Genomic DNA, 22,753 nt, shown 5'->3' with positions numbered 1-22,753 from the left:
TTAACAATAACGATTCATTCGCTCATAGGCAGGATAGGCGCAATCTCACTTTGCACTGCCATCACTAAGCCCTTAATAGATCGTCTTCAACACACTCACAGCTGCGGATTATAATGAGTAAAGTGCGGCTTTAGCAAGCTCAGTTGCATGAGCCCTTTCGCCCTATAAAGCCTCATATTTAATGGCAGTTATACCTAAGTGTAAACTTAGTTGACGGAGTGCGAATGGAGGAGAGTGGTTTGAGGTGGCCATTTGGTTTGTTTGTTACAAACTGATTTAGTTCATTCGCTCACAGTCTGGTGGTTATAAAGTTTTAATGCGAATTTCTGATTTTATTTGCGTGGCATATTTTGAAAGGATAATAAATTTTAATATTTAACAACCATTACCCAAAACAAAGCTATGCATATAAATGAGTAGGTACACTACAGAATACATGCAAACAATGATATAAATTGTAAGCTCATTTTATGGTGGCAATTCGCTTACTGACTCTTCCACTAAAAGCCAGAATTCGTGAATATTTCCACCAACACTTTTCTGCCTCACATTTTTCAACTACTGTGGGAGTCTTTAATTAATGACTTTCGGATTGTTGGTAAATTGATTAAATTACCATTTGATTATGTCGTTGGTTTGCGTAAGTACAAAATGCGCAGGTTTTTTGTTAGGTTGATTGATATTTGGGAAGACTAGTGAATGGATGGCGGAGGTAACGTGAAAACTCATCACGTATTTTAAAATAGTTCACTACGTACATTCATTTGCCTCATTTGGTACGTGTTGCTACCTGCGTGTATGCTTGTTGCACGTGCGTCTGAAGTATGAAGCATTGCCTAGCCCGCCCAGTGATTGATGATTAGGTGGCAAATAGTTGTGGTAGAAAATGTGTCACAGCTAAATAATCGCCTCTATGTTTTTAGCGAGCAATCAGAGATGCCAAATGTTTCAATACGCAAATTATGATGGGATTTTATTTTTCAAGAATTAATAAAGAGAATGTATGGATATTTAAAATAAGTGCAGAGTGATATGGCCCCAGAAGAGCTACTAATTTGGTGTTTAAAAACTTCATGCTCCTTATAGTGATTTCTTAGAGACAGATTTTAAGAAAGTGCAGATGGAATTAAATCATTGGTATAAAATAGTTTGCAATATGAAGACCGAGATAAGAGCAAAAACTGTATCCAAAGCCATTGAACTGTGCCAAAAAGATACTGTTAATTTACTGACTATTCCAGCAACTCTTCCCATAAGTACTTGCGAGAACGAAAGAGAAAGTATAAGGAAATGAAAAAAATTGAAAAGAAAATTTCATTATATCGTGCAAATAAAGCAGATTAGCCAACGATTTCTTTAAACTAACTTGAACCACCTAATGGTTCTATTCCAAATCGAATTTTTGAAGTAATTAAAAATGGTGGTCATACACTTTGTTAAATAAAACAAATAACAATTTGCAAACGTATTTTTATCCTAACATTTTCACCGATGGTCTTAATCAAATGAATCAAAAACTATCACTTGTCCGGCAAAGTAGAATTCAATTTTTAACTGCCATCAAGATTTTTTAGCAATTACTTTTCCTAGACCATTGTTAAATTATTAGAACATTTTTTTTGTTTGTTTAGACGTCCTTCAAAAGAAATTTCACATAAAAACAAAAAAAAAATTTTTTTCCAAGTGAGAGGTAGCGTTTGAGTATGATCTCATAAGAGAAGTTATATCTATAGCGACTCAAATTCCGGGGGAAAGAATTTTCTTCAAAAATTTGATGAAAACTAGCAACGAGTGACGCAATCAAGGTATAGAATTTTTTTATTTGCCTCAAACTTAATGTTTTTATTTGTACTATTGTCATTCGGATCTAATTATTTGTTTTTTCAAAAAATTTTGATTTATATGCAAAATTGTTCAGAATTCTCATACGTCAAGTATATTAGGTAATTCGCGTTATCTACAAAAAAAATTTATAAAAATATAAAGTATTTGCTAATTTTACTTTTTACTTGAAATACTTTTTCTCCGAAGAATTTAAATTTACATACAAATGTGGTCACAATAATAGCACAACAACTTGACTGTTTATTAATTTATTTATTTTAATATTATTCGAGTAAAAACTATATATATGTATACATATACATATGAACATACATATATATAGGTGTTTTGCCGAGCTCCTCCTTCTCTTTGAGCGTGCGACTTGATTTTGTTTCACAACAGTTTTAAGCCGACTCTGAACGGCAGATATATTTTTATTGTATGAGGATCTTTTGTATGGCAGAAATACACTCGGAGGTTTGCATTCCCTGCCGAGGGGCGACCGCTGTTAGAAAAAACGTTTTCTTTATTTTGTTGTTTAACGGAGATTCGAATCAACGTACTTCAAATTCCGAATGCTACTCACGCACCAAACCATTCGGCTACGGCCACAACTTTATAGACAAAGATTTTTGAACCTGTGCGCGTTGGTGACGGCGAGTGTCGCAGGCGGTAGAACGATGAGCTGTATGAGCTGTATAACGACATAGACATAGTGCAGCGAATAAAGATCCAGAGGATACGTTGGCTGGATCATGTCGTCCAAATGGAACCAAACGCTCCGCCTCTGAAAGTATTCGATGTGATACCAGCTGCAGATGAAGGCCTCCTTTGTGTTGGAAAGATCAAGTTGAGAAGGATCTGGCTTCACTTGTTCTCTCGTTATCGTTCAAATCTAGAAGAAGAAAAACTATATAGCCCAAAGTTTCTCGCTTTTTACAAAATTTTCAAAAATTCAATACGTTATATCAGAATTTCAAACTTCTCAATTACAATTTCTAAAACGGGCTGTTACTGTCGCGCACTTTTATTTCCTGGGATATATATTTGAAATAACTATTTAATAATTTAATAACTATTTTAGATACACAAACTTTAAAAAAGCTAAGAAAAAAGTATTAAAATAATATAGAAGTAAAGTGGTAACAAAATAAGCATAAACGTTATTCAGAGAAATGACCAGCGTAAGAAATATAAAGCCAAAACAGCATTGTTGGCGCTGCGTTGCTATTGTTTTGCATAGTTCTAATCTAAAGCTAGGTGATACGTTGCCATCTGTCGTTTAAACGTTAATCGAAATCCTCTGAATTTATACGCGACCAAGGACTGCATACCCGCAGCAAGCCAAATTAGGGAAGATTTATAGTTTAGAACAACATACCGATCATACCATCTTCAAGTAATTGTTTTCGCTCGCATTACACGAACTACTAAAAATAGTTAAAACTTACAAAAGAAAAAAATTAAACAAAATAAAATGTATGGAAAATTGTTTTCTGAATCGTATATTGTATACATATCGCACCCTAAATACAAAAGGGTCACAACTCAAAATACTAAGATTTTCAGGCGAGACGAAAAACGTTTTATGTAAAAATTATTGTAATATTTAAAGAAAATATTGTTCCATCATGAAAATATACAACATTGAAGAAGGTTCTACTATATTTTTTTTTAATTTTATATTATGTTTGCGAAAATAAAACAACATTTTGATTTATGACTCTTTAACTGAAATTTTTTCGATTAACTAGTGATATTATCTTAAGTCTTTTCTTTTAACTGATAAAATGTTTTAATTTTATAAGTTTCCTAACCTAATTGAACTCACTTTTCACAACTAAAGAGGCACAATGCAAAATAATATACCACGAAATGTATCACTTTTTACAGTTATAGAGGCAGAACTCAAAATAAAACTCTTTATGTGTATTAAAAGTAATCAGCTGTTCTTGAGCCCATTAACGCAACTAAAAATAATTCTCTTTAGTTGATCGTGCAAAAGCAATACACTTGACATAAAAATAGACATAACTGTATTTTTCCAGTTAAAGAAGATAGTTATGTGAACGAAATATTTGCAGCAGCTAAAAATGTGTACTCTGAATTAATTTATGCAAAAAACTCAGTTTTGGAAAATTTTGAGTTGTGACCCTTTTGTATTTAGGGTGCGATATATGCATATATGTTTCCAAATGAGCTCTCAGTCTCGCCGAAGAAATATTTCAAATACTGTTATCTCAAAAACTGAAGCCAATCTGACAATACAAGGGATGCCACTAAATTTAGCAGCCCATAATTAAGTAAGATCAACTAATAAAACTTACTTCTATTAATGATTTAAAGAATAACTGACCTACGTTACTCAAACGTTGTAGTAAATGATATGCAAAATGAGTATTCTTTGTCGTCATAATTCAAACTAAGCCAATAAGCAAAAATTCCGTTTTATGATATTTCGTAACACGTGATCTCAGATAATTATTGCCCCAATAAAGTGAAGGAAACGTGGATCATAATAATATTGTTTCATTTATATTTAATAGCTCGATCTTCTTAATAACTTGCTGCTTTACCAATTGGCCGAAAACTTGTTTCATGTGTACATGTGAATAGGGTCATCGAGAGTAAATATCATAGAAAAAAGTATGGTTTCTCAACCGCAATGAATCTATTCAGTGTCAATTGAGATTATTTGAGGTAGGTTATTCTCAACTCAAGTTTTACCTACCAAATATCCATATTCTACTTAAACGTACCTGTAATTTCTCTTTTCAGAATCTTACCGTAAATTTGTAAACAAGTACTTAATGCGCCAAACTTATACCGAAATCCACTAAATGCGTTCAAAATCCTCTGCTTTGGCAGTATTAGCACGCGTGTTTGGGCTAAACCAAACAAATATGTTCCCACCTGTCGACACCACAAGGTGACACATTTCAGTCTTCTCCTCTCTATTTGTCAATGTGCACGCGTTTCATTTCGTTTCGTGCTTCCCACATTGGCTTCCTGTATGCCTGTCCAACCTCCTGCACTACTTGCGCTTACGCAATGGTCACACGTAGATGTAATACCACGGAAATTGATGTTCGCGGTTGACAAGTGGCAACACGAATGAATGCAGACCATGCTTGTTCACATTTTTTATTCCCACCACTTCCACATCATGGGTGACACACGCACTTTTTCGCTTTTGTTTGCGCTTTGTAATCGTCTCACGCGCTTAGCTAAAGTGACAGCTTTCGACCGTGAGTAGGAAGTGTCTCCGGCGGTTTTGAATTAATCTATTGGTGGATGTTGATGAAATCTGTCAAACCAGCAATTTTTTGTTATTTCTTTTGTCATTAGCTCATGACCTTTAAAGGTAAATACAACGCTTGCATAGGAAGTGTAAGGAATATGAAGGTAAAGGATGTTTGTAAATTGTTCACAGAAATGCCTTCAGTAGACCGTTGACCTCCAGTACTTTGCTCTTCGTTACAGGTAACATCCGTAGAGCCGATTCGAGTTCGTTGTTATTTTTTGTTTTTCATAGAGGCAGCTGGCTTTTTGTTGTTTGATTATTTGATATTTTGTACAGAAGTAGATATATAAATGATTTAACATTTGTGCTTATGCATTTCCACATATATTGGAACAAATAAAGTCAACAAAATGTCCATTTTTCTCCTCTTTGCTCTTTTGAATTTCTCAAATTTCTAATCAAAATAACCCTTTTGATATTTGTATCGAATATTCCGGAAATTGAGGAACCCATGGCAAATCTCAGTAGGATTAAATCTTTTCTCAATTCTGTTATTAATCCAGATATAAATAAAAATTATCTATTTCTATTATGACAGCTGCGTTGACTTCTGCTTACAACTACACCAGTAGTCCCATTATGTTGCGTTCGAAAGTCAGAGCGAAGGGAAACCCCTCTCACGCTGCTGTTCATAGCAGTGCTCAAATTCAAACTAGCTCTATTAATAATGTTATTGCCGATCGCAATGAGTACGGTGCTGTTAACTCAATGCTGCGTATTTAAATCTTTGCTAATATACAATAGGTTTGCTTGCAGTAACTGTTACCACTACGAATGCTTCTCATTCTGTTACTGAGTTACTGACGCCTGCTGTCGTCTCTTCTATTGCTTTCCCGCCTGCGTGCATGATGAAATCCTCTCGTCCCACTCCCGCTAGCACAACCAGTGCTATCTCACGCCATATTGGAAGTTTATCTGCAGTTCTCACGAATACTGCTCTCATGCAATTTGCTGGTGCTGAGTCGTCCCCTTCATGCTGTAGATAAAAATGTGCATTGATCTAGAAGGATTAAAAAATAAAAAGGAATTGTGGGTACTAAAGGCTGAAAAAATGTAGCTGTAGCCGCAGGTTCGAGATGGTTACATCTAGCATCTTTCTGTCTCTCTGTGTCTGTAGATAGTATGAAAGATTATCATAATTTTATAATAATTATAATATTCCTAATTATCGATTCTTTTTAGAAGACTGTCACGAAAATTGTAAAAGGCATGGAAAAATGAGAGTTGGTAACTGGTAGAAACAATTTCTCCTGCTCACCTCCTCAAGATTTTATACTTGCCTTAAAAATACCCAAAATTACCCCTTAACCTCTTTCTTTGTTCAGCAAAAATAGTCACCGCAATCTAAGTTTCAGCAACATTTGCCAAAAATGATGTGAGGCACTATTATTAGCTTTTAGATTATATGATATTATTTTTAAAATAAGTTAGACGGCAGCCGAACAAAAAACAAAAAAAAATTAAAAAATGCAAATTTGAAATGAAAAAAACAGTGACACTTTTTTTATAACCAAATTGATCAAAATAATATTTTTAGTGCTAACAAATAGTAAATTTGAAGGGTGTTCAAAGGCCAATTTGTCAAGGAATATCCCCGTCAATTATGAATTAGATACCGTGATTGATTTTTGAGTTATCTTCGACAGCGCAGAAAAAACATATTTCGAGAAAAACGCGATTAAAGTTTCTTACTCATCTTTCGTTCGACGTTCAGCACTGCACTGACTTTACAGGGACTTTTAATACTTTCTATTAAGCTTAAAATATTGAAAAGATATTCAGTAGATTGTAAATTAATTTTTGGAGCAAAACAAAAAGAAAATTTTAAAATGCTAAAGGAGCTGCCCCCTTAAACCAGGTGCTTAATTTATCATCACAAAAAGTACTCGAAAGCAATCAAACCACATTACTCATGCAGTCACTTAACATTCGCGTATTTTTAGATTAGTCGGTAGTTACAAGTTCATCCCAAGGCATGCTGGTGCAGCAGTCTTGCTAGATCCTTTTAACAGTTCAACTATTGGCATTTGCATGGTGAGTCCAGTCATTAATAACAACTTTGCTCCATCTTCTGTTTTGGAAAAGTATCAATCTACTCTACCACCAGCATACAAACGACGCCTAACAGTGCCGTTTTTAAGAAGTAATATAGTCTAGGGGGTCTCGACTGGCTTATTCTTAGTTAATGTTGCGATTTTGGTTGTGCGTATATTGGTTAAGTCTGCACCGCGCTCATCGCTAAAGGTAATTTCACGGTGAAAATTAAATTCAACTATTCCCAGTCATCAATGTAACTGATATACCATCACCAACGTAGTCCAAGCTTCTTTCGCAATACCTCCAAGTAGTAATTGGACTGAGTTATTAATAAGGATTCTACTCATTTTAATAGCAGGCATAGCCTTTTCTGTGCAACCAGTATGATCTCACATTGGACGAACACGTTTCATAAGTTTCTATTTTATCTATACAAATTAAGTGGCAACATTATTCGAAAACACTTTTTTTTGTTAATTAAAACTCTAAACCACTTGTATTTTGTGAGATTCTCATATCCTTATACCTAATTCAATTATAAAGTTGTTGTCATCTTCATCTTAAAAGTCAAGTGGTAACTAATAAAAAACCATACTAATCATACTAAAATTTGTTACTATTTAGGTTCCTTTAGTACATCTCCTCACATATTTTTAAACTCACTGTTCAATCAACTGTGTCATAAGTTTATATAATATTTTTGCAATAAAAACTAGGTGTCAACACTATGAAGGGCCACGTGAAAGAGAAGGTATATGCCAACAGCCCAGGGTCGATTCAAGACCTCAGAGATGGAATTCGTGAGTCTATCGAAGACATAGGGCAGCCACTTTGCAATTCGGTTATGGAAAATTTCATGAAAGGGATATTGTCCTGCATGCGTGGTCGTGGTGGTCATTTGCCTGATGTTATTTTCCACTATTTCTTTATAATGAAATAAACACCCGTTAATTTACATTTAAAAATAGCATTTTTCTTTGAATATCAAAATAACACCTCTTATTGGAATTAACATCCTGTCACAGCTCATTTGCTTACACATACAACCATGAGCAACGTAGTGTGGGCGAAGTGCTTTTTAAATTTGATGTGTGACAGAACGTGAATTTGAAGAAAAAATATCCCCGATCTGCGAGCCATTATTAGGGTGAAAGGCTTTATGTGGTAAATTGTTTAGCATCTTCGACAGAAATGTCCAAAACATGTATTTACTTGGGCACTAGTTTTGACAAATACCCCTACTGAGAGTTCTATGTGTCTAAAATCCCCAGTTATACTCATATTTGCGTGCAAACAGTTTGAAAAATTTCATTTATAAATTTAAAAAACTTTTATTGGGGACCAATACTGACTAAGTGCTATGCTAAAAAATTGGCAGCTTCAGATATATAATATACGATGTACTTACATAAATATCTGGAAACTCTTGCGATATAACAAAAATTAAAAAATATAATTGTGCATACATATGTTGATTTCCCTAAGGGATTTATCAGGGGTTCCCTAACTATGCGGTACCCAACAAGACGATTTGAATGTGAAACCAAATGAGCATAAATGGGAAATTCACAAACGTTGTTGTGCAGGTAGTCCCTTGATAAACACCATACCTCAATAATGGCTGATGAGCAATTTTTCAACTTTTCACCCTTCTTTATCCAATTTTCTTTTCGAAGAATTTGAACAAAAAACATGTTGAGTGATGTAAATCTTTATTTTTACTTTACCATTGGTTGTCTATGATAATACAAAATAGAAATATTGTCGGAATACATTTTTTACTTTGCTTTTAATCTGGAAGATATTTGCAATCTCTGCGTGGCTACGAGTTGGCTTGAATATTGCAATAAATCGATTGTTGTTATGGCAAGTTGCGCCGTCTCATTGGCACCAAATGGCGTCGATGCTTAGCTGATTAATTTTTGGAAACAAAAATTCAGCCAGCATGGCTTGATAGTGCTCGCCATACCCCGAAACGAAAGCTCCCCATTGTTTCGAAAAAAATAAGAGCCGATGATTCCACCTGTACTCTGTGAACTTCGGAAACCTGGTTCTGGCGTTAACTTGGAAAACTTTACTAAAGAGAAATGCCAACACAGTTTGCCATTCTCAGCTGACAGTTCGCTAAAAATCAATAGCATCTGAAAAAGACCCGATACATGAATGTATAGGATGGTTGGGCAGTATTCGAAATGTGGCTTAATAATAACATTATACATTTTACTTACAGTCACTCTGTCGATTTTAATTTAGATATTTTTTATAAAGATATAGTTTACTTTATCAAATAGATTATACTAACCCAATCCTAAAACTTTGTACAAGGTTGATACAAATTCAACACCTTTTCATCGAAACTTTAGAGTTTTTAGTCAGAATTAAAAAAAACTTGGTTTTGTAGCTTGATGCCTCTAGCTGAAAATTTGACATAATATGAACTTCCGGTGGTTACTGATCAACTAAGTAAGTTTGTCCTCAACTTGCAGAGCTTACTAGAACGTTTAAATATTTTTCGACCAGAACAGTATTATCAGCGATTAACTAAAGGAGAATAAGGGGATCGCATATAACGGGAGCGGTATTTGAGCCTCGAGGTGAAGCTGTTTGCGACTTTATTGACCTGAGCTTTATACCTCGAGGGGCCTATTACCGAAGCCTTTTGTTAATCTTTCGTTCCTTTTGGCTCCGCATAATAAGAACGGAATACATGGCATTATTATATACATACGTAGGGTACGTTTTCCATATCCAAGACCATTTGAGAGATGGAGAAATTTGCTCGGGAATAAAGTAAAAACCTTGAAACAGAACTGTCAAATGTAAAGCATCTCATTTGCACACTCAACGCTGCAGCTTCTAACTTAGAGTTTGATGCGTCGAGATTGGTTTTTTACACCCAGTTATAATCAAGGCGGCCGCCGTAGCCGAATGGGTTGGTGCGTGATTACCATTCGGAATCCACAGAGATAACGTAGATTCGAGTCTCGGTGAAACATCAAAAATTAAGAAAAATATTTTTGTAATAGCCTTCGCCCCTCGGCAGGCAATGGCAAACCTCCAAGTGTATTTCTGCCATGAAAAAGCTCCTCATAAAAATATCTGCCGTTCGGAGTCGGCTTGAAACTGTAGGTCCCTCCATTTGTGGAACAACATCAAGACGCACGCCACAAATAGGAGAACGAGCTCGGTCAAATCCTCAAAAAGGGTGTACGCGCCAATTATATATATAAAACGTGCATAGTTATTTCTGCGCTTCAGCCCCGATTTGAGAAAATTTGATCAAAAAAGCAAGCGCATTCCTCATATTTTCTAATAAAGAATTTTATGATAATGGGTATATAGCTTTCCTTCTTCTTGATTAGTACAATAATCATTTAAGCGACTTTCACCGAGTATGTGAAACCAAATCATTCCCAACTTGATCTTTCCAACACGAAGGACGCCTTCACCTTCCTCTACGACCACCAGCTGGAATACTTTCGGATTTGGAGCGTTTTTATATATTCGGATAATTTAATCTAGCCAGGGGAGCGCATGGTGTAACATGTATGTCTATTGCACTGCAAAACTCATATAGGTTATAGAATGTTTCTCTTGAACACTGCACGGACTGCGTTAACGGATGTTGTCATCTTTAAACCTTCTGCACCCTACTATAGAGCGTACCTGAAGAGAAACTACTTCCTCTTCTTCTACTTAGCTTCACTTCTCCACTTTATTTCATCTGTTGCTTCATGTCTCCAGTTGGGAACGTCATCTACCATCTATTTCGTCGGTGTCCTCCTTTTCTTCCTCCAACCGGTAATAAAATAAATGGTTTTCTTGTATTTCGTTCTGTGCATGCGCATTACGTGGCCAATCCATCTAACCTTTCGGGTTTTGATAAAACATATTGGGTTGGGGAAAAATAAATGTCGTACTTGTGATCGAAATTTGACGCTTTATTTAATGTACTTAGAATTAATTATCCGATTCAAGTCAAATATGCCTCATTTTGTTCGCAAACTTGTTGCCATTTAGAAGGCAACTTCATTATCACCCCTTTATAAAACTCCCTTCCTCCTTATTTGTAAAAAACTCAGACAACCAGTTTTCGCAAGCCTCTTTTGAGGCCAACTTGGTGTCACCAAGGGCGGTTTGGATGGACCGGAAGAGATGATAGTATTTGGTGCCAGGTCCGGACTATATAGTGGGTGCGATAGGACAACCCATCCGAGCTCCCGTAGCTTCTGGCGGGTCATCAAACATGTGTGAAGACGAGCGTTGTCCTGGTGGAACACAACAACATTCCTATTGACCAATTCTGGCAGCTTCTGGTCAATCGCCTGCTTCAAACGGTCAAGTTGTTCACAGTAGAGGACCGAATTAAGGGTCTGGCCATAGTTGAGCAGCTCATAGTGGATAATTCCCTTCAAGTCCCACCAAACACACAGCAAAACCTTCCTGGCGGTCAATCCGGGCTTGGCGATGGTTTGGGCCGGCTCGCCGCTTCTCGACCACTATCATTTTCGCTTGGCGTTGTCGTACGTGATCCACTTTTCATCGCCAGTCACCATCCGCTTCAAAAATTGGTCAAGTTCGTTCCGTTTTAGCAGAGAATCGCAAGCGTTGATTCGGTCCAAGAGATTTTCTTGCGTCAACACGTGTGGTACCCAAACATCCAGCTTTTTTTCCAATCTTCTGCAAATGGTTCCAAATGGTTTTGTGGTCTACACCTAGTTCCTGACTAATCGAGCGAATGCTCACATGCCGGTCTCTTTGGATAATTTCAACGATTTTATCAGTTGGCCTACCAGTACGGGGTGCATCTTCGACATCTACTACACCAGAACGAAATCGATCGAATCAACGCTGTGATGTGCGAATCGTTACAGTATCAGGCCCATAAACTTCACAAATTTTTGCCGCCGCCTTTGTTGCATTTTTACCTTTTTAGTAAAAACGTAAAATATGACGAATTTCTTGCTTGGTGTACTCCATCTTTGACGCGCTATAACTTAAGACTGCAACGTATGATCACAACACTGCCAAAGAGACACTTGTAGTACAGATTGCCGTCTTCAAATCGCCGTTCCGTGTGACCCGATGCAATAAGTGCAACGCAAGATATGTCGCGCTCAATTGTCAAAATACGACATTATTTTTTACCCAACCCAATATTATATTTTACCTTTCAAGAATAGCGTCCATATATCTGCGCCATACATATACCTGAGAGACTTATGAAATGTTATTTTTGTTCGTCGAGAGAGAACTTTACTTCTATTCAGTTGCTTGCTTAATCCAAAATATCACTTATTGCAATAGAGAATTTCTGTTGGATTTTCCGTTAAGTTTAGAGCTCAATTTAAATAATTAATAAAGTTATCTTAATTCCGCGCCGGTATCGGTACTTTATTTTATTAGGAATTTGGGATAAAAAATGTTTTATCTAAAGAGCGATGCGGTGTGTGAAAACAAGTTTCGCAACCCCTGATATATCAAATTTATTATGCGCCTACAAGTGTATGTGTATTTATGGAGATGATAAATATGAAACTATATTTTTGCACTCCTGCCCATAAATTTGATGTACCCACGTATTTGAACATTTCATTGAAGTACGAAAAATAAAGGGTAATAGTTGCGAACTATGTTAAGCTGACTGCATGACCAATAACTATTTATTAATTCTCACTGATGTATGCGTTGGCACAAACACATGTACACAAAATGTGTAAATGTTCGGCTATAAGTTACACAGTTTATTTGATAGAAGCGTAAATGGCCAAATTGCTGACATTTGCCTCATGTGCAAATATGTGATAATACATGCATACATACATGCATATATATTTACATACATACATACATACATATATTATATACATGCATATTTTCAACTCTTCTCAATGCGAAATATCACCCATCAATTTTTTATTATCATTTACTCCTTCACATTCCGGTAGAGCTGCGTATGAATATAAGTACAATACTCGTATACACGTATATACATATGTATAACATATACATATATATGCATATAACAAAATTGAAAATGGTTGCTAGGCTTTATCTGGTAATTCTTTATGAGAAACGTTAATAAATTTAGGGGCATTTTTTATGCGCACATGTGGATATGGCAACGCTAAAATAGCGAGTTAGCTGAACATTCGCTGCTCTTGGCTTGTTTCTATGTATATTGCGTGTATTACTTATATAAGGGCGTACAACCGGCATTTTACTAAAACGAAATCCATATGACGTTAGGCGTAGTCACTAGACATTCACAAATGATGACAGTACCAGCACTGCCTACTAATCAAGGAAAGTCGAAAACGTTTATTTTAAAGTGTTCTCCCAGCGTCGAAGCTTAGTATTTAATCGCATTTGGTTACATTGATAAATATTTTTACAATCCACTGAAAATGGAGCATCTTTTACCCAAAAAGTGTCACTTTTGGAAAGATAAAAACGAAAATATTTTTCAGAACTATTTTTTACTGAAGATGAAAATTAACTTCGCATTGAGAATGTTAGATGAGAAACATTATTTAACAGCACGGGGAACCAGGCGAATTGCAGTTAACGCAAGATTTGCAATGTAAGGAAACGAAATAATATAGGGTCCGCCATATAACTTTACGGAATTAAAAATGCTATAAAAAAGAAACTACCCAATATTTTTCCAAAATGTTTTTTTATTTTGAAGTACAAGCCTTCCGGTTAATGATGGAACACAAGTTCATTCATATGGCTGCCTCGGCTAGCCATGCACCATCCCATACGATCGGTCCAATTTTTCAACACATTTTCGGTTGTATGCGGCTGTATTTCAGCTATGACATCGCGTATGTTGGTCTTCAGTGCATCAATTGTTGCTGGTTTGTTGGCATAACACTGGTCTTTGACGGCACCCCAAAGATAATAACCCAACGGCGTCAAATCGCAGCTCCGAGGCGGCCAAACGATATCAGTATTTCGGTTGATAATGCGAGATTCGAAGACAGTGCGCAAAAGATTGATCGAAGCATTCGCTATGTGACAAGTAGCGTCATCTTGTTGGAACCATCTTGTTGCTCTTCAATTTCTCGGAACAAAAATTCGTTCAACATGGCCCGGTAACGCACTCCATTGACGGTTACGGCCACTCCTCGCTCATTTTCGAAGAAAAATGGACCAATGAACGAACAATACACGAACTTTTTCCATGATTTTGAAATATAGCAGCTCACTAACTAATTTTTTTACACGAAATTTTCGTTCTTGTACGAGTCTCAAAACAAAAAATTTTTTTCTTAACAAAACTTAATTCCTCAGAGAATGTAATTTTTTAAGTACATTTTACAATAGAATTAACCAAGTCCAAGTGTGATTTAAGATTTAAACGTAATGCCCAGATTGAATAGCCAGTATTATACAAGGTGGCGCGAAATTATTCAACCAATTTTGTTTTTGAATAATTCTTCTACTGAATAAAAAAATAATTTTGAATGATGGAAATCTTTATTGGTGCTTTACGTACTTCACCGCTTATCACAAATTTACCATATGTCGCATGTACTTTTTATATGATATTTTTTACACTTACTTCTAAGGAACGTGTCTACCGTACAAAAACATAGTTGGGTGTATTATAGAAGACTGAAAACTGCATCTGCAGCTTGCTTCTTAAACATAAAATATTAGGTATTAAAAGCCGTAATAATTTTAATAAAATATAAAATAAAAACGCTCCTTCCTCCGAAGGGCATCCCCACACACAATAATGCAATCAATAATGCCACCATGCTTTACTTTTTTTCGTGTATCGGAAATCGAATAATGTATATTATTTGTGGTTCGTCGAACATATTGTTTTCTATCAGATCCAAACATACTTTTTTCCGGCCGTCCATGGTCAATTTTTCCACGGAAGAGGCATTTTCTTACAAATTGAAGCCTTTTTGTTTTGTTCTGTTAACTCAACAATGGTACGCGTTCGGGTGTTTTTGCGAATTATCCGGCTTCTACCAACCTGCATCAAACTATCCGACTTATACACGAGCTTTTGGCTACCGTTTTTGAATTCCGATATCACTTGGCCGCCTTGGAGCTGTGATTTAAGCCCGTTGGACTATTTTTTGTGGGGAGCCGTTGAGTACAAATGCTATGCGAACCATCCAGAGACGATTAATGCTTTAAAACACGAAATCGAAGTTGCCATTCATGAAATTGGAGCCCAAACAATGTGCTTAAAAATTGGGTTGATCGAATGGACTACTGTAAAGCCAGTCGTGGCAGTCATTTGAACGATATTATTTTTCATTCATAAATAACAATGTTCAATCTTCAAAATAAAAAAAAAGTTTGAAAAAATATTGATTATTTTTCTTTTTTTATAGCCGATCCAAAAAGCAAATTTTACATGGCCCACCCTATAGCTTTCAAATTTAGTTCAAGTTTAAGTTCATTTGAAGACAGAAAAGATTGCATTTTGCTATAATCTTTTCGTTTTTCTTCTCTTCTCAGAATTTTACGGTTATTTCTTCGAGTTTCAGCTTTTGGTGCATTATGAATAACATTAACACCTTTTTCTTAGAATATCTCATTAATAGTTCTATTTGCCCTTTAAATTGCAACTGAGCGAAATTTATTTAAAATAGAAGGAGAAATTTAATTCAGAATAAAAACCGTTAACCACTGATCGCATATTGTAAACAATCTTAACAAAAATATTTGGCAAATAAGTGATACAGTCTATTAAAAAAAATTAAGCGCACGATTTCTATTATATTCTCCAACAGTGTATATAATTAGCGCATCCATCCTTTGTTGGCACTTTATTGTGTGCGCTTGTGTGTCTTGTGGAATAATCTCAAGGTTCTACAAGACAAAAAAAGCAAAATTCGGGTTGTTTGTCATTGCCTTCCGAGGGCGACCTTTATTAGAAAAAAACTTCTATTTCTTGGTGTTTCATGCCAGCAGTGGGTTTCGAAGCCGGACCCTATCGAATGATAGCCACGCACAAACACATGCAGGTACGCTAACCTTTTCCTTCATCTTGCCTAATCACCTCTTCTGTTATACCTTTGAATAATTTTGCAATAATAAGGAATGTGTTTATCATAACTTTAAAATGCTTACTTCTGCACAGTTCTGAAGGCAGTTAAAAGCTAAAAGTCATAAACGCGTGAATGTAGCAACTTTTCGCACATAAGCACTGTCGAAAATTTAATGGCAGAAACGCGCTTTCGTAGTTACATTAAGCCAAAAAAATACTGTATCTAAATTATTTTACTAGCAAATGTGTTGAGATGTAAAATAAAATAATAAGGATTGCCTAACATATAGCAATGCGTTGTCAGAAACAACCATCAGGCCAGAGATGCCTTAAAAAGGTACTGTTATAACTACAAACAACAACAAAAACCATGCATGCATACATAAGTGTACTTATGCATTTCTATTACTTATACGTGCTTTCTTTTTCTTACTACAGTAAATATGATTTCCTTCAAAATTTATGCTAACATCTACAAAATTTACATATCATTAGCTTTTATGTTGGTTGAGTGGTGTGAGTAGGAGCTAAAACTCAGTCGAATTCCGTTCGCAACTTCTAAGAAGTAATTGAACTTTTGCTAACAATCACGCTTGTTACGCTTTATCCCACTCTTCATCCATCATAACTCCTTTCACCTAAATGCACATGGTTTGGTTGAGATCAAAGAAATCGTATGCCATAACTGCCTGCTTACGGATGTTGCTCATACGCCCCACCCTCATCCACTCATCGCCCATACCATGCATTTACTGCTGACTAGGTATAACGTATATGAGTGCGTTCGCTATGTGGCAATTTCGCATTTTCAGTCAACAATTCCGCGCTCTAATATCTTGTAGCTGTCGTTTGTTGTTATTTACGCTTGATTTTCTCCACAGCTGATTTTCATTTTCATAATTTTTCGCTTGCCATAACGAACTGAAAAGCTACTTTTCTTTTATTTGATGTTCTTTTTTGTTGCTATGGTAAATTTCTGTTTTGTGTTATAATATATGTTTATGTAGGCTAGCCTTGAAATAGGCTTCGTAAATGTGTGCGCGCAACAGCAAATGCAGGGCGACTCAAATAAAAGCTCAATTTTAAATCATAAGATATTGTAAAACCGACAGCTCGAATATTGGCTGTCATAAAGCATCATTGCTCCGCGGATAAAAATGTATATTTCTGCACTTGAACAAAATTCGCAAATATTGTATCATTGTTGAAGTACTATTTCCAATGCATGTGCTACGTTGCCCAAGCGATACGTTCATTCAAGAATGATTAGTTTTCGCGGTCTTACCCGAGCCCGGAGCATCGACTCGTTGCACTGACAAACTCTACTCTTTATGGGTACCTTATAAAGCTCATGATGGTGCATTGTTCACCAAATCAAATGACCGGATATCAACACCGGAAGGATCGGCGGAACAATTATAGATCTCTAAAGGGGTTGGCGAAAATCTGGAGACGATGGAACTATGAGTTCAGCAGGAACATCAAGATGGTCGATTAAAAATTAATGGTCATAATTATTTCAGACCTAAAATAATTCAATGTAATATCTCCCGGTAACCCCTGAGTTACCATATTCTGATAGCCAGGCGCCGATTAAATTTCCTGATGGGCTTGTTACTAATTACAACATTTCTCGCAAATGCCGGGCACCTTTTACCGAGTTAGCGAAATATTTCCGCATCCACTTAATATGGGTGCTAGGTAATGGGTCACTCTCAATCTACAAACTGCGTGGCACAAGTAGCATTGTCTCTTCAGCCAACACGAGATGGCTGAATAAAACATCAGGCGTTCAAAAAGCGCTTCTCAGTCGGTCAATCAGAAACGTCTCCATGTTAGTTATTTTGATCACAGGCCACTGTCTCCGGAGTCGATATGCTCAATGATTGTTTGTACCACATTTCGACTATTGCAGAAGCTGCAAGAATGAAGAGGAGAAAGAGTCTGTCAGACATCACCTTTGTCACTATCCCGCGTGGCATGCCAATAGCCTTAGATAATTTTATTCATCGTGTTTGAATGATACTAATGACATTTGGATCAGTCTTTGGGTTTGCACTTAAAAAAATAGTTTAACGAGGAATAGATTGAAAATCGCTACTGTGGTATCACAAAGGATCGAGAACCATGTAAGTGAGTTAGTTTAAGGACCCACTGCCCCTTCTACTTAACCTCGGAGTGAGAACAATCATTTGGGGCACCTGGTTTTAGAAAAAGAAATGACTGGCGCACATTGTTGAGCTGCGTCATTAAAGATGAAGACTCTGATGAGTTTTAACACGTTCCCTGTCCGCTGAGCCACATATGGTTCAGGAAAAGTGCGCCTGATAAGCACTGATACGTTCCTGAGCCATATGTGTATCAGGGGGTATATGAAACTTCTAAAGCAAATTATTCGACTGGCCGTAACGGAACTGTACCGTTTCTGCACTGGACATGTTGGTACGATAATAAAGTAAAGGAAAACGCCGGGACATACGAAAAAATATTTTTATTTTACTCAGAAATCACAAATTATTTTTAATTATTTCTTATTACGACACTCCCAGGCATATCCAAATCAGCAATCTCGGGGTCACGCCCTATGTAAATATCATAATTCCAAACAAACCCCTCTTCTGTGCACAGTTTATTGATTTTCAAGCCGTATTTAAGAGCTTTTGATGGGTTGTATTGACGGAAAGATAGCCTGCCTCTAAACGGCATCATCGACTCGCCAATGACGATACATTCACCAGGTGTTAGTAAGCTCTTCCAGTTATTCCAGAAATGGTTTTATTTTGTATAGACGTTCGTTTTGATACCTCGGAGCTTCATTATCAACAAAGTGCCAGCAACGTAATATTGACGAGAACCGATTATATGACATGTTTAGGTTGTGAAATATTTGACTTGTCGGTCAATTTTGCATTTTTGTATTGGGACAGGGAACGTGTTAAGAACAGGTATTTCGAGTTAATTATGTGCAAGATCTAGTTAGAGAAATTGGGCTTCTACGGGTCGTAGACTTGCCCCAATTAGATGTGAAATTTACCAGAAAAGTATCTCTACCGATGACCAGATCTATCGACTAACAGTATCGGAGCGCCAATTTTGTGATATCCACGCGGTGTTATTTATAACGACTACCTCGAAAAAGTATTAAAGCATTAATAATTGATAAGCCGAGCTTCTCTTTCAATTTGTGGTGTGCGCCCTGATGTGATCCCACAAATGGTTGGACCCACAGTTTTATGCCACCTTCAAGGGCAGATGGAGTTTATGAGGAGCTTTTCTGTTGGCAGGAATGCACATGGAGGTTTGCCTTTATTAAGCAAGAGGCGAGCGGTATTAGATAAAAACTCTTCCTATCATTTGCTGTTTCATGCCCGGGAGTTTGCTACATGCTACATAAAACAATTAACGGCAGAAATCATGGGACGCTGCTGCAACGACTATCTGATGCTTTCTTTCAGGACACAGGTACATAAGTCCAGAATTTCAAAGCTTCAGATTCTGTGACTATTTCCTGTTTCCACATATGAACGAATTTATAGCAAATTTATGTTGAATGGGAGTCTTGTTTTTTTTTTGGTGTTTGTGGGCTTTTTAGTAGTTATTAGAAAAATAGAGAAGCATTGAATGAAACGCATAAACCTAATAGGAGATCATTTATGTTGGAAAATAAAATGTTTTTGGTTTTTGCCGCTTTTTAGCGACTTGCTGACACACCCTTGCATACATATATTCCACATGTTTAATATTCCACATAATATTTATATATGTACTTGTATATACATATATTTATATGCGTGTGTTAATTCATGCAAGTATATGTTCAGTCATAATAAAAGCTCCTTACGTGCAAAATCTACCACCCAACCAACAGGCAAAATGGCACAATGTGTAAATGAGCATAAAAGTCAAAAGCGACAGCAAATAAAAATGTTACAGCATTTAGTGGCGCAAAGGAAGAAAATCGCCTTGAAAGTTGTGCGTAATTTTCTACTGTAATAAAGTAGATTTGTGCCAAGCGCAAAACGACAACAACAATCATAACTGGAACTACCAACCAGTTACTTTCATTATTATTTTTATTATTATTATTATTTTCTGCTGCCTAAGTATTTCACTCGCTGGTCGTTGCCGGTTTGCGCAAAACGTTTGTGCCAATTACATAAACTAATAAAAACTATTACATAAATAAATACTCGCAGTTATACCTATACAGGGCCTTTCAAGTTTGAGTTCCAATCTTGGTCATGTGCTGTTTTGACAACTGCGAAAGTTTAATGGAGAGATGTTGAGTGGCAAATAACTTAAATTTACTAAAGTTGTGAAGTTGGCCAACAGTTTTTGGAAAGTGTAGGTATTTTTATTGAATTTTTTTTTTTCTTATTCACCATGATTAAGACAAAAATATAAATTGGATGGGAATTTTTCGAAATTCAAATTATTTTCGATGTTATTATTCAAAAAGTTCCATAAAAGTGTTTGTAAAAATGTTGTAAAAATAATCGAAATATGTTGACCCACTTCACAAATTTTTACTCTAAAATGAGTTGGATTTCATTCGAGATAAATAAAAAATAAAATCCACAGGAAAATGAGGGATCTGTGAAAACCATATATTGCAAAACTTTGCCTCTTTTTCGCCATTGACGATACAAAGAAAACCCTGAGCAAGACGATTAGTCAAAAAACTTGAGTTCAGACCTATATAGTCTATACCAGAAAGCGCAGGCATTGAAGATGATCAAAATTTATCAACAGACTGGCAGGCACAGCTTATCGAGATGTTCTTTTTTTTTCGGTATGAATATTAATCAGGGACCGAAATTCATGATTATTTCCTAATTTGTAATGAAAGATATGAAACATACTCCAAAAATTTTAGAATATACTTCTAGGTTGTGTATCTAAAATGTTCGAACCTTGAATTCCTATCGGAATTCATTAACATTTTTGTTTTTTCAGCAATGGCAATACCAACTATATTCCATCATTACTTTTTCATTATAATTTTTTTGTCAAAAATAAAATTCATTTCCTGATATTTACTTTATGATTAGTTGTAAAAATTATATGATGAGTTTTATATTTTTGATAATAAATAATAGTTTATTAACGAATTTTTTGCTCCGAAGTATACTCAAACAAAGATAGATCGTTTTTAAATTCACGAAATGAGATTAAGAGCAGACCATCCTTACTTAGTAAGGAACTTTTGAATGTAAGGAACTATACTGAAGTCTAACTAAACTCGCAGTTCCAAAATTGTGTGATTTTTTAGCCAGAATAATTGTTATTACTAGAGATCGGATTTTTACGCAAATTGAATATGTTATTATGATGAGTTTCTACCTAGGTGCGAACTTCATGTGATGTTAAACAAATATATGCACTTGCATAAGAATCCGATCTCTAGTTATTACTGACCATAAAACAAATATCAGCAAATGAGTTTTATTTTGAATCAATAAAATATAAAAATAAATAAATTTTGAATCAATAAAATAAAACTCATGAATTCTTTTTTATGATTTATTAAAAAATTAAAAATCTCAAAATAAATTCTGTGGCGTGCTTATAAAAATTACGGTAACTGATATTAACGATATGCGTTGTGCAATCAACAAAATTATGAATTTATAACAAACGAAACTACAAAAACAAATAAATTGTCTGATATTTTGCAAAATTTGGCCACCAAGATCGTTTGCTCTAACGCATTTGGACTATTTCCTTGGTTGATATCTCAAAGATCGGATTTACGCGAAAAATGATGGAGCAACTTAAGGGGCGAGCCTGGCTTATGAGGTCTAAAAATTGCATCTATTTGCGATTTTTTTTTAAGGAAAAAATTAATTTAGCACTGCAAAGTATTTTCTATCTTTTAATGAACATTTAAAAAGTATACAAAATTTTTGTACTGGTTAAAATAAGTTGAAAAAAATGTTTAACATAGAAATTAGTAGAGCGCTGCAACGCTGGAGTTTCCAACTGGCTTACAAGATACAGCTCGTAATTATTATCTAAAGCAAAAAATTCAAATCGATTTCTAATGATCATAATTTTTTATTCTAGATGAACTGAGAAAACTGAGAGAAATTCCAAAATTTCAACTTTTTGGAGGTTTTAAAGAAAAAAATGCCTTTCTATAAAAAAAAAATTCACTTCAACTTGGTATAAAAACCTTGAAAAATTTTTTTTATCTATTTTGTCAGTTCAAATAGAAGAGAATTTAATACTGAAGGGAACAACCTATGATTCATTTCAAAAGGTTCATTAGTTTTTTTTTCATTCATGTACGCCAATTCAAAGAAATCATAAAAATGAAAAGTCGAGAAAAGAAGATAAAGTTTGTACTATAGATATCCGGTCACAGCGTAACTACCTAACGCTCGCCTACCTTTGGCTTTGTATCTACAGAAATATTGAGAATTAGGTTCTGTAACTTTATGTGAATATTCTGAAAATGTATTAGGAATCGCTTAAAATGAAAAAAAAAAATTGATTTTTTTGACTTTATAAACCAGGCTCCCCCCTTAAGTTTTAAAAGATAGCCTTTCACTAGAAAGTGAAAC

General features: G+C 35.5%; 1 protein-coding gene across 1 annotated transcript in view; it reads left to right on the top strand.

The window, feature by feature from the left end:
- The window catches only part of LOC128857595 (disintegrin and metalloproteinase domain-containing protein unc-71), a 287,365-nt gene that overhangs the window by 148,196 nt on the left and 116,416 nt on the right, over positions 1 to 22,753 (top strand). The window lies entirely within an intron of this gene.

Source organism: Anastrepha ludens, chromosome 3 (genome assembly GCF_028408465.1).
Source record: "Anastrepha ludens isolate Willacy chromosome 3, idAnaLude1.1, whole genome shotgun sequence".
NCBI lineage: Eukaryota > Metazoa > Arthropoda > Insecta > Diptera > Tephritidae > Anastrepha > Anastrepha ludens.
Note: the sequence above shows the minus strand (reverse complement) of the source record. Positions and strands in the feature narration are given on the sequence as shown.